The 13593-nt window shown below is 31.5% G+C and overlaps 1 protein-coding gene across 1 annotated transcript in view; it reads right to left on the reverse strand.

The window, feature by feature from the left end:
* Positions 1–12165, reverse strand: part of LOC130902054 (putative inorganic phosphate cotransporter) — a 50021-nt gene extending 37856 nt beyond the window's left edge. Inside the window, exon 1 of the mRNA XM_057813858.1 lies at positions 11997–12165. The gene's annotated coding sequence lies outside the window, so the exon portion shown is untranslated. The remainder of the gene's footprint in view (positions 1–11996) is intronic.
* Between the last annotated feature and the right edge of the window lie 1428 nt (positions 12166–13593).

Consider the following 13593-nt stretch of genomic DNA (forward strand, 5'->3'; position numbering starts at 1 on the left):
ACTACTAAAGCGCAATCAGTCCATCACTCACTAATACTAAAAAATCTTTTTTCGCCATTGTATATATAACAACAAATACCTTATGGGCACCTGTTTCTTGGTCATTAGAAAAAATGCTCATAGTGATCTATAATGCAACAAAAAAGGTAAAATGATGAGGTCTTCCGATGTTAGCTTTCCACGACCTGTTATATTACAGGCTACGTAATAAGTAGGTTAAAAGAATCCATAATAAAACTTAATATAGAAGTAATATTTATTAATGATGATAAAATACTAGATAACAAAAAAAAGAATATATTTAACAATAACTAATTGATTAGGAAAACAAATTTTTTAGTAATTAATTGGGGTTACATTCAATCACTTTTTCTAATCTTCTTGGCATGGAGTGAATTAAATTCCAACAAATAGTCCCATTTAAATTAAGGTCTCCCCATGCTGTTTCAATGGCTTCCTTATCCTGTTCTTGATGTCTGGGACAAAAATTCCTTTAGCAATTTTTTCCTAACCACTTCTATAAATTTTTAATTGGATTTGTATCAGGACTATTTGTCATGATAAAGTCTCAATATTGTTTACCTATGGCAACATAATGTTGATTACAATATTGAGGTGAATTTCAGAGTTGAACCTTGCACCAATTCTACAACAAACGCCAGGCCCATTGATACTTATCCAAGCCCTAACATTCACTGAAAATTTGCCGAACTTATTACTTCCATTAACATATATTGCATTTCAAATCTTGAATTTGGTGGTACGTAAATGCGAATATGTCCGTTATTGCAAGACTTGATTGTCTTCTCCCTTGTGAAGACAATTCGTTAGCAAAAGTCCAGACCACAATACACATAATCAAGTGCAAATACAACTCTGGATTGCTTGCACTCACTTGAAAGCAATTCTTTCATAGCATTTCATCAAATCCGGAGCTTTAATTCGTCTACATGCACGTAGGATGGGATGCTAAAAAGTTTTTTGCATACGCAACACTAGTAGCCGATTCGATGGGATGTCATTTGAAATTTTCCTTCCTTCAGACCCAACCTTTTGGCGCAAGTTACCGTCTTGTTCTCAACGCTTCTTCACTCTGGGGTCGCATCAAGATCTAGATAAATTGCCAATCTTCTGATAGAGCAGCCATCTTCCAATTTGGCAACAACAGCTGGTTTCTAAATTTCAGTTAACTGAAGAGGCATTGAGCACACTTTTACTTCAACTGAACTCAAACCACTTATTGAATTTTCTTTCACCGACAATGACATTATGTAGGATTACACAGCCAAAATGTAAGTTGCTTCAGTGTACTATTTTGTCTATCAGGAAACGCAGTTTTTTCTTACATTTCGAATTACTTCGAATCTCAAATTGTTCTGTATGATACACATCTGTGCAGTCTGATATTATAGTGTAGTATATTGGCTCCTTCGAAAGCCATTTGAATTGTTATTTTTAACCATTTTGACTCTTTTAAGACGCTTTATATTCGCTTCGCTAGTAAGTATCTACCTATTTATGTATCGGAATCATTGTAATCGATTTTCTTCCTCTATACAATATTGGATCAACTTGAAACCATGCACACTTGTCATGTACCGACGACAATACAATAATTTCATAAATTCGTACAATCATATTTATCAAGGTCACGAGGAGAACATTAGCCGTGAGGTCATTAAGACGGTATACGAATAAAAGAACTTGACTGCTTAAAATTAATTGGCGAGTCTCATAAATCGGTGAAGATGAAATGATTAGATTGCGAATTAATTTATAAGGCGACATGATATTCTAGTCATTTATAATTTAACAAACAAATTATACACTTTAGAGCAAAACTATTAGCCTATTTCGGTTTTTCAAATTTTTATAACACATTCTAGAATACACTGTCCCCTTAATAGATTATTTTGAAAATAATTTCAAAGCCCTTATATTGCTTAATAGTTTGTGTGGTTTATTTTTGAAATTTATCATATTTTAATGAAATATTTTCCTTTTAGTATAAACTTAAATTGTCCCCAAAAGGTATAAAGCCGAATATAACCGAAATAAATTATTCATTCGCATATTAACGTTGAAGAAGACATCATAACAGCTAAATTAAACTGGAATATAGAAATATCCCCAGAGAGTGCGTTTCAAGCGTTAGTCCTTCTAGAAGTAGTTTTTAGTCAGAGAATTATAGCGGCTAGAGTCGTTCAATAGTTCGGTACATTTACCGGAAGCTTCACTTCTCAACTATTAACTATAAGACCAAGAACATCTTCAAAGTCTTCAAAAAACAAGACAGTGTTATTAAACTGCATTAGCAAGTCCAAGAAGTGACAAAGTTTCTGTCAGTCGTTGGATACTAAGGAGGCTTCTCTGAATAAACCTTAAGACCTACAGACCAGCAACAGGCCCATCATTGACTCTAGGTCATCGATAAGCAGGACTTCATTTTGTCATAAAACATGTCAACTGGACTGCTCAGCAATGGGAAAGGATACTTTTTACTGTCGAGACCAGAATATGATTCCGTGTCGACAATGTAAAAGAGTATATAGACGCGTAGTGCACAGTTTTGTATAAAAGAAACAACTGCCTATTAAAATGAATACTGTACGTTCTAGAGAGGAAACAGTTATCTAGCAAAAGTTTTAAAAGAAAATGAGGTTCCAGATGCCGGCTTCATTGAGGGTGAATTTATACTCGAGCAAGATAATGCCAAGCATAAAGTTTGAAATCCAGAACACATCATGGTTTTGCAACTTCTTTAGGAAGCTTTGGAAAACTGGGAGATGATTGCCTATGATTATGTGGTTTAGCAGAAATATAGTAGTCAATCGAGAGAACACGCACATTTGCAATTTTAGTAAAAATTTCATCTACATATTCTCCTTATATTCTTCTTAACAAAACAAACTGTAACTTTTCAAAACCAAGGAAAAACATGATTATTGTTGATAGAACAAAATTAATAGACTAAATAGGGCATTAAATATCATTCAGAATGATATAAAACTTGAAAAAACTAAACTAAATTACTTATATTGAAAAAAATTTTGATTCGAGTTTAAAAAACTGAAAAACGCTTTTATAATTTATAAACTAAAAAATAGATCTTTATATATAAATATAAAATGACCAACGAGAAATTTAATGTCTAAAATCGTGCATTTTGGAATGAAATTAGTAAGAAATTCAACTATTAGCACGCAAGCACCACTAGAGAACAGATAAATGTAATTCAATAAATTTTCTTAACAAAACTAACGACGCATGAAAAGAAAACGTTTTTTTAGTAGATAAATTAACTCCTATATAAAATGTGTCATTTAAATATGACTGATTTGTCATTTTGACAGCGATAAAAACGCCTGTTCCTCTTAAAGCGTCTACATTTAGTATGCTTACGTCCTTTTAATGTTTGCCCTATCAGTTATTTAAGTATTGTTGATACTGAAACATTACAACATGTCGTTTTGGGGAAGTTTCGACGAAACAAAACAAAAAATATCGTAAAAGCAATCCCGCAATCCACAAAAAATACTAAGCAGATTTACGAAGATATGCTTAATACCCTTCATATGCGACCGTGAAAAATTGGACTGCAACCTTCAAAAGAGGTAAATTTTCCATTGAAGATGATGACCGATCGGAGAGGCCAGTTTCTTTGTCAGTCCCCGAAAGTATCGATGCAGTACATGACATGATTTTATCAAACCGTCGAATTGGGCTAAAACGAATATCTGACGCACTGAATATTTCATACGAACGCGTTCATCACATAGTTCACGTCAATTTGGACACGAGAAAAATTGCTGCAAAATGGATCCCCAAATGTTTGAATGTTGACCAACAGCGTGCAAGGGTAGAAGCATCGCGTTCGATCTGTGCTCGATTTGAAAACGATGTAGACTTCTTGAACCGAATTGTTACTATAGATGAGACTTGGGTACATTTCTACGATCCAAAAACAAAGCAACAATCGATGGATTGGCGACACTCTGGTTCTCCAAGACCTAAGAAGTTTCGTATCCAAAAATCTGCTGGAGAAGTTCTTGCTTTTTTTGGGATTGCCATGGATCATGTTTATTTTTTGTATAAGGGTACAACAATAACTGGAGATTACTATTCGATTACTGACTACTCTACGGGAAAAAAATTAGAGAGAAAAGACGCGGAAAGCTATCCAAAGGTGTTTTGTGTTTGCAGGACAACGCCCCTGCACACAAATCTCATGTTGCCATGCAAAAAATTCGTGATTTAGAACGAATTACTAGAACTAGATTACTAGAATTACTAGAACACCCCCCTTATTCACCAGATTTGGCTCCGTCCGACTATCATCTCTTTCTTCAACTGAAAAAAAGTTTAAAAGGTCGTAAATTTTCTTCCAACGAGGAGGTAATAAAAGCTGCGGAGGTCTGGTTTGCAGAGCTAGAAGAAACATTTTTTTTGAAAGGTCTAGAGACGTTGTAGTTTCGCTGTAATAAAAAGTATCCAATTAAGAGGAGAATATGTTGAGTAATAAGATATTTTGTTTGGTTCTATAGTAGGCTAAGAACTTTTCAATATATCCTCGTATGTACTATTTCAAAAAAAAGCAAAATAAAAGGAAATAAAGTGAAAATTGAGCTCATAAGGATATATTAGCAACGTTTTCTGAGTAGTATTTGTTATTGTTTTCTTGTCGCGTTTATCTATTACCAAGTAGATACCATTGAAGAGCAGAGCTGTTGATAAGAAACTAACTATGAGAGGTACTTAAAGAGAGGACTCACACATAATTAGAAAAAAAGAATAAAAAATAAATATCTTTATTGTCAAGTACTAAATATCTATATTTTCGTGTATCAATAGCGAATGAATTGGATTATTTGACCAAAAGTTTACTCAGCAGTCAGCACATACTGATAACACCATTTTTATTACATTTGATGACGTAGAAACACTACCGCATTGTTGTACAATTATAACAATGTGCAGTTTCATTGAAATTTGGCTGCAATAAGGTTATTGCACTTTTAAAAAATTTGGCGTGTGCTATCACAATTTAACAGGTGATTTTTCAAAAATATTAACCACGCAAATAGCAGAAAATTTATTTAAAAAAAATTCATTTTACATTTAGGCGAAATTAAAAAAAATCTGTAAAAATCAGACTACTAATTATTAGAGAAATATTTTTTTAATTAAAAAAATTAATTTTCCAATCCATCAATAGACAATAAAATTTTATCGGGATATGTTATACTTTACTGGCAAAAACAGAATGGCTCAAAATTGTGTAATAGTAAGTATCTGTGATAATATCTCGAAACAAGCAATTTCGATTACAGAATAGAATAAAATCCTTTGAAATTATCGAACTACACCTAAACCAACACCAGTGTGCCGATCAACTCACTTCGACTTTTGGTGATGAAGCACTATCTCGTGCCACAATTTTTCGCTGTTTTTCCGAATTCAAACGTGATCGCACTTCTCTACATAATGAATTTCGTGGAGGTCGTCCAAAATCGGCAGTCGTGCCAGAAAACATGGATGGTATGCATAAAAAGATCATCATATGACAAACTATGAGATTGAAACATACTTGGGCATTAGTTTTTACTCGCATACAGTAAATATTTCAGGTACAGTTGGCTGTGAAAAGATACCACATAATTTAACAATAGCTAAAAAAAAAACTCGTGTCGATTTGTGCAAAGAAATGCTGAAAAAATTCTATCGCTATGCTTCGAAATATGTTTATGAGATCGTGACAGGAGACGAATCATGGATCTGTGCATATGAACCCGAAACTAAACAATAATCGTGTATGGGTCTTTCAAGAAGAGCCAAATCCAACAAAAGTTGATCGCGCACGAAGCACTTGGAAGTAAAAGGTCTTCTGTTTTGTCGGAATAACTCGACATGTCGCCATACAAAGAACACCAGCCAGCATTTGTTTGCTATAGTGTTCGAAAAAATCAATTGCAGAAGTCGAATCATTAACAACAACGACAATACGAGCTCTCGCACATCAGTTGAAACAAATATGTTTTTGGAAGTCAAAACATCAAATTTTTTATTCCTGCAGATCAAAGATAAATTGCAAGGTCAACGTTTTTTTTTCACCTAAAAAAGCGGTTCTTTAAAATCACATGTTTTGGAGGTACCTCAATTGGAATGGAAACAATGCTTCGACAGTTGGTACCATCGCATGCAAAAGTGTATTGGAAAATGTTTTGAGAAACAATAAAGCAACATTTATCTGGTGTTTTGAGGGCGAGGAGGTCGCCTGGACATGTCACCAGCATTTGTTTACTATATGTGTTCGAAAAAGAGAAACCAATCGCAGAAAGACAAATCGTAATAACTGATTCGTTGTTCAAGTCAAACATTAATGTCTCCAGGTAACACTTTTGCAAACGCCACTAGTTTCTTTGATATTAAATGCTTCTGAAAACTGTTGGTTGAAATTATTCTAGGTCTTCTTTTCCACAAAAATTTAGTGTTTGCCAGTAAGTAATGCACCTATCAAAATAAAGTTCTCTCATATGACATTAACATTAACAAACATTAACGAGTGATGTACTACAATTTTAAATGCTATTTTAGAAACACGAAAAATATAAATAGAATTACAGAGTTTCTTTATCGATAATTTAAAATTTCTTCAGCCAACAAAAAAAAAACTAATTAGAATTTTTTCCACTTAAATAACTCAAAAGTTAGTGAATTATTCGGTATTGTGTCCTTAATAAACATTTGCAAGACGTCTAGAATTTTTTTGCGTAATTTTTGGTTGGATGGCCCGCATGGATATAGAAAACAAATGGTCACGCTATCCGTAGCTGAACTAAGAGAAGAAAACATAAATTTAGAGTTATAAATTACCCTTTTCGTAATAGAAAAAAAATTATCATTACATTTAATTTTATTGAAAAATATTTCTGGAAAAAACAAGTTTAGGACCACGATTTATTCATTCACCTAAATATTCAATTCGGCTTTACAATTATTAATGTTCTAGTTATCCTTCTAACTCAATAACTGTGTCCTCATTAAACTGCAAAACGATGCTATTTATGTGTCTTTTTTAAATCAAGCTGATTTATAGAAATGTTCAAGAGTACAATAATTGATCACAACTCAAACTAATGTTGATAATTAATCAATAATAATACCGTTAGACGACCACGTGCAAGAAAAATCTACAAATTCAGAATCAACAGCAAATACATTGGCCAAAGTTAAAAATAAATGATTGTCTCCGAATCGCTACACTGGCGAGGTTGCCACGTTCATAAAAAGTGACTTACTTTGAAGTTTTGTCAGTGACTATTAAGTACTAAATAAAGAGGTGAAAAATAAGAACTTTGACGATTTACTTTTTTCTTGTTTTTTTTGTTGTTCTTGCTTCGTACACTCTTCCAATCATTTTGTTTTTTCTCATATTTTTGTAACATTCCCAAACCACCTTAGCTGCGTATATTTCAATATCCATAAGTTTTGTTCCTAGATTTTTCCTGTATGTTTTAATTCCTGTCCAATTTCTTTTCACCTGTCATTTTCTTTAAATATCTCATCTCTATTCTCCGTGTCTTATTTCTTTAGCAATGTTTTGTGCTGCATAGTTGTGTTCCGAGAATGAATATAAGAGTGACTACTATTTTAAAAATTTGTGTTTTCATTAGCCAGTAAGTTTTTTGTCATAGTTCTGTTGCTTGTTTTTTGCTTCTCTTATACTATTATCAAAAACAACCGAGAAGAGTAGTGGACTGGAAGTTTTCGACATTTCCTCTTGTTCTTATAGCATTCGTTTTATTCTTATATAGTCCTATGATTCCGGTTATCGTTGTTCTTGCCTATCTTCTCAAAAGCTTTCTCCAGGTCTTTGAAAAAAAGTGCATTTGTGTATTTTTTCTAGAACATAATTTGAAGAAAATATTTAAATATTGAGATAAAATGGAATATTCTTGTCCAAAACTCAAAATCAAGCCAAAATTTCGACAAAATTATGAACTCTGTTATATTCATATCTACTGAGTAGTCACCCTACAATCTGAAGCTTGCTGTTTAGTGTCAGTCGGTAAGACACAATTTACTGATAGATTATCAGGGCATCTAGTAAATATTTAAAATCAAATTCTCGTCTTTTTCCCGGTTTTTCAAGTATTATATAACAACCAACTTATTTTTTTAATTTAACTAATTCTTACTCCACTACTGCAAGTTGTTTTTGAGGATATTCAAGGGTTTTTTTGTTTCCAGTTTTTCTGTTTTCTTTTTCCAGGTTCCAGCAAAATTATAAACCAAAATATCCTTTGTGACAGAAAATCTTCGCTCTGTTGTCGTAATACTGCGAGAAATTTTTTTACCACAACTATTGTTTTCGATACTTTCCATACGAAAAGCATGTACTCTATCACATCTGGAATAGTTTTTTTATTTAGATTGATCTGATTCGTCAGAACAATATTTCTAAAAGCCCTGCCTGTTTTTTCCAATGTAGTGGCTTTGCATACGTTTGTAGTCTACAAAGTGTCAGACATCAGTTGCATGGATTGTTGTGGATCGTTACCAGTCTTACTGGGATTGAGAAATCTTATTGCTTTAGTTTATTTGGATGCTTTCCAAAAGTTTGAAAAACATCTACATCAGATAGTTTTTACAACCCTTGCCAAAAGTCAACATGTTCTTATCTTTGATCCCAATGCATTTTTCAAAGCCGCTCTTGAGGTATACCCTCAATCGATATCTTGCCCTTTTTTCAGGTTGCAAAATGAACCATTGGCATCTTTTTTGGAAATGTCGATTCTATAAATAGGAGTTCTCTGAAGAATTTCGCCTGAATATTCCCGTTGAAATCCTGGTTTTTCTCGGCTCTGCGAAATTCACGTCTTTTACCTGTTTTGAAAGCTTCTAGACACCCTTATTTACCTACCTAAGTAAACAATAATTCTATTTTATACTTTTTTTCAGAGCTGGTACTTGAAATAAATTGATCCATATTATTTGAAGAGACATTTATGAAGGTTCACCTTATTTTTATTGTTTTCAATTCACATTATTAGACCAGAAGCTTTTTGTTTGATTCTTTTTGTTTTTTAAATTTGTTTTTTATACTTTTTATTGGAAGTGAGAGAAGTAGAAACATTATCAGGGATCAGACACTAGCTCTTAAAAAACGGCCCGCAAAGTTATTCTAATATATTGATATAACTTTTATTGGAAGTGAGAGAAGTAGAAACATTATCAGGGATCAGACACTAGCTCTTAAAAAACGGCCCGCAAAGTTATTCTAATATATTGATATAACTTTTCCTGTTTGTGATTTTAAATTTCATACGCGGTTTATAAACGAAAAATGAGGATACATCCAATCAGATTATATTGTTTATGTGTTAAGTTTTTATTCATTCAATATCTGGCTAATACTATTAGGTTATCAATAATTTTTGATTAGAATAGTGACGAGAAAAGCGTTAATCAATTTATCTTATATTATATTTACTGTTGAAAATATAAATTTTCATAAAAATCCTTGAGAAATATAGGGTATAATTTATTGTGAACACTGTTTGATTATCTCCCCAAACTCTTAAAATTTTGAAAAATGACAAATGCTTTCAAGTAGGGATGTTAAGGAGATTCAACTCCGATTCCGAAAGTGCAAAACTTACTATCGATATTAAATCTCCGAATTCGACTTCGGTTTCGAAACTGAAGGCGAAATAAGCAACGCGTTGTATGTGAACAGGTTTATTCTTGTCACGCGAAGAATCGTGCTGGCGCGCTTTCTGTTTATTACTTGTCATTTCGTATTTTTTCTTTTATGATTGAGTTTCTGATGAGTGTTGTGGGTTTTTATTTTATGTGTGAGATTCTATTAGAATTCTAATAATGAGACCAAAAACGAGCGTTATTTGTAATTTCTTCAATGAAAAGTGTCCGCGAATACGGCAAAGTGTAAACTTTGTAATAAGATATGTTCACGACTACATCGTTAAAAGATCATTTGAAGAGTACATCCTTCTGAATACTAAAAATTAAATAAACTAGAAACCGAAATAAAAAATGAGGTACAACCGTCGACTTCAACGCCTCTCCAAGCAGCCAAACAAAATTCCTCTCAAAGATACTTTGATGGAGAATCAAAAATGGGGTAGTTCTAATCCTAAGTCAATGGAAATAAATAGATTTGTTTCTGAATTGATTTGTTTGAAAGATCTTCCCTTCCAATTTGGTAGAAGGTATTGGATTTAGACGTTATTGGTGGTGATTTAGTTAAGGAGAAGACAGTTTATTACATTTGTATGCAAAATGAGTAAAAAAATAATTTGATGAAACAATATGACAAAATTTCATTCACAACAGACATTTGGAATGAACCAAGTTCAAACATATCGTTATTAAGTCTAACAGCGCACGACATAAATGAAGAATTTAACAGAATTAGTTATTTTGAAATGTCACGCATTCAATGGAAGACATACAGGAAACTTAATCCAAAAAAATTATTGAAATGTTAACAGAATGGAAAATCACAAATGACGAAATTCACCGTTTTTGTTTGTTAAATACAATTTGCTTCTTCAGGAATCACACCATGTGATTTAATGTACAAATTGTATAAGATTTAAATTTGCCATTTATTTCGTAATACTGAATTTAAAGAGGCTATCTTTGTCTATTTTATTTTATTAAACCGGCTTTTAAATATACAGTCAAGGAAAATGATTGTTTAGCAGTTTGACATCATTTTCAAATATATTGATTTTTCGATAGTATTGAAAGTTCATGATGGATTTTCTCGTTATAAATCTATAGAACGAACACACAATGAGGACGATTAAACTTCTAAACCTCAATTTTCCTCGACAGTAGTTTGTCTATTTATTCATTCACTTTTGATAGGTTGAAAACATAAAATAGATTTTACGGTAGTTATGGAAAACATAATAAACGAATTGACGAGGTACAACAGATCTCTTATCTGCCCCCGACTCTAGTTCCGAGTCGGATAACCTCCGACATTGATTCCGATATAACCACTTCCCTTACATCCTTACTTTCAAGTGTGTGCACAAATGTCTTATGACCAAAAGTTCATTATCATTCTAAAATTTATTGTTTTCATCAAAAGGATTTTTCAATTGAACCGAAATGTAATGATACTTTCCTATTATTATTGGTTGTATGAGATGTTTTTATAGAAAAAATTTTATAAGACTAGGCGAATAACTGGAAAAAGAATTTTTCACTAAATCTTATTTTTTGTCCTATAATCATGAATATTATATACATATTAATACTTTTATAATAAGAGTAGTGAATATTTTTAAATGATAATGGATTTTAAAATATTTTTCAACTAGATTCCTAACAATAGTTAGGTAACAAACGCCGACTTTGGACATTTTTACTTGTAATTCCTATTAATCTGTATTTTTTATAGTTTTATCTAGTATATAAATTTATTAATCAAAGAATATTGTTTCATAATATTTCCAGTATGGACAATACAATACTTTAAAACAATATCATACGTACTACGTTTTGAAGGTAATACCTTTTTAACCTTCATATTTTTCCAACTAATTTTATCGATCTAAGCAAACTATTAAAGATATTGTTTGTGTGAAGTAAATATTCTAAATACGGCTTAACGCAAAGATAAGTAAAAAGTACATACCATTTATAAAATTAAAAAAACGGCAACCCTCAATGAGCAAGCACTATTCAATTAGGCGGGAATATGAGATATCATTCTTATTTTAATAAAACAAAAAAATCTTGGGAATTTTCAAAATATTTCAATTATACTTACAATAATATAATTTAAATAACAGACATAGTGCATATTATCAAATTTTTGTTTAATTGCAAAATGTCGGCAAGTATAGCGACAACGTGGCAACACTGTTCGTCGGCTATTTATAAATTTGTAAGAATTCGAACACGTGTTTACTGTTTAATATACATTAATAAAATAGAATATAACAAACTGTACTTACCTGATGTGTACTAAAAGACATTATGACAATAACAAATTTAAAACTATTTGTTATTTCGAGATGCCGACTATCCCGAATTTGGCACTTCAAGCGATAAGGTTACAATTCTAGTACCAACTGTTGGTTGAAAATCGTCACATGTCTATGGCATTATGGGTTTTATGTAAATAAGGAGGGGGACTGTTATAGTTCAGTTAAATTGACCAATAGTTTTTGGCGCGAATTTGAACATTTCCATATAGTTTAATATGATTTTGAGTATTTTCAAATATGTTTTTTGTTCACAATACACCAAATGAAGATCAAAATGATGTCAAATATGATAATATTCGTGTTCGCGTTTAAGCATACATATTAGATTTTTTTATTTGGAATTCGAGAAAATACTTTCATTTTCCGAGACTAAATTCTATTTGCTATATTAGTAATCATTTATTGAAAATATGTAGATGATTTGTTTTTCTTCATCAGTTTCTAATTTATATGTTATTTAGTCAATATGATTAATCATAGAATTTGTATATTCTTTGATTGTAATTTTTTAATGAGTTTTAATGCTTTAATATTTAGATAGTTCTTCATAAGTTTCAAAATAACAATAAATCATTTGTTTTTCTTCTTTAAATGAATTCTCCGAATAATATTGTAACAAGTTTGTTTTGTTGACTCATAATATAAAAAATATAACAAGCTATATAACAATTTATTTTAAGGGAAGATTGTATCATTTGTATCAGAAAACGAAATTTTAAGATTTAATGAAACATATATCGTTGATAAAACAGACTAAATAAATATACAACTCGTATTTCGAAATATGAACCAGTAACTTAGTCAGTGGTAAAGATGTCTTGTATAAAACCGTATTGAATTTATGAACAAAATGTTACTTAAAGACAATAGATAACTTTTATATGCGTAGTGCTACTTGTCCAAGTAATAATTATGAATTTTTTCAGTTTCATAACAAATTTCTAATATCTCTTAAAGCCAGTGAACAAACATGAATAATAATTTTAAATATGAAGGAGAAAGTGATAAAATTTTGTCCTTTTTCTATTGTATTGTACAGCATATAGTTATGAAAGACCAATAAAAGCCCGAAAACTTGCGTTCGCTCAGGCACAGTAGGTTTTATTACTCTCTCGTTAATAAGAATAAACTATAATACGAAATACTAAGTTGTTTTGAATTTTATCAGTAAGTGTAACAAACATTTCAAATTTTGTGGGTCAGCGGTTTATACATAGTTATTGAAATATCTCAGACTCTATCACTGAAACGTCTAAGAAAATTATTTAAAGTCTGATTTGGACGCTGAGGCTACCCGACAGTTATCAAATGATTTACAACTGCCTTTTCTCGGTACTTCTGCAGGTATTGTCTAAGAAAGTCTAAGAAAGTGTAAGAAAGTCTAAGAAACTGATCATATAACGAATGTCATACACAACATAGGCTATGTACGTGTTACTTCATGGATAATGTTTTTGATAATATTCTGCTAGGTGATATTTTTTTTTGTATTTTTAGAAAACAAATCATACACAAAAAATTACGATTCTATAAAAAGTAGTGAAGTAAGCCAAGATTTGAATGT

The sequence above is a fragment of the Diorhabda carinulata genome, chromosome X, assembly GCF_026250575.1.
Source record: "Diorhabda carinulata isolate Delta chromosome X, icDioCari1.1, whole genome shotgun sequence".
Classification (NCBI taxonomy): Eukaryota; Metazoa; Arthropoda; class Insecta; order Coleoptera; family Chrysomelidae; genus Diorhabda; species Diorhabda carinulata.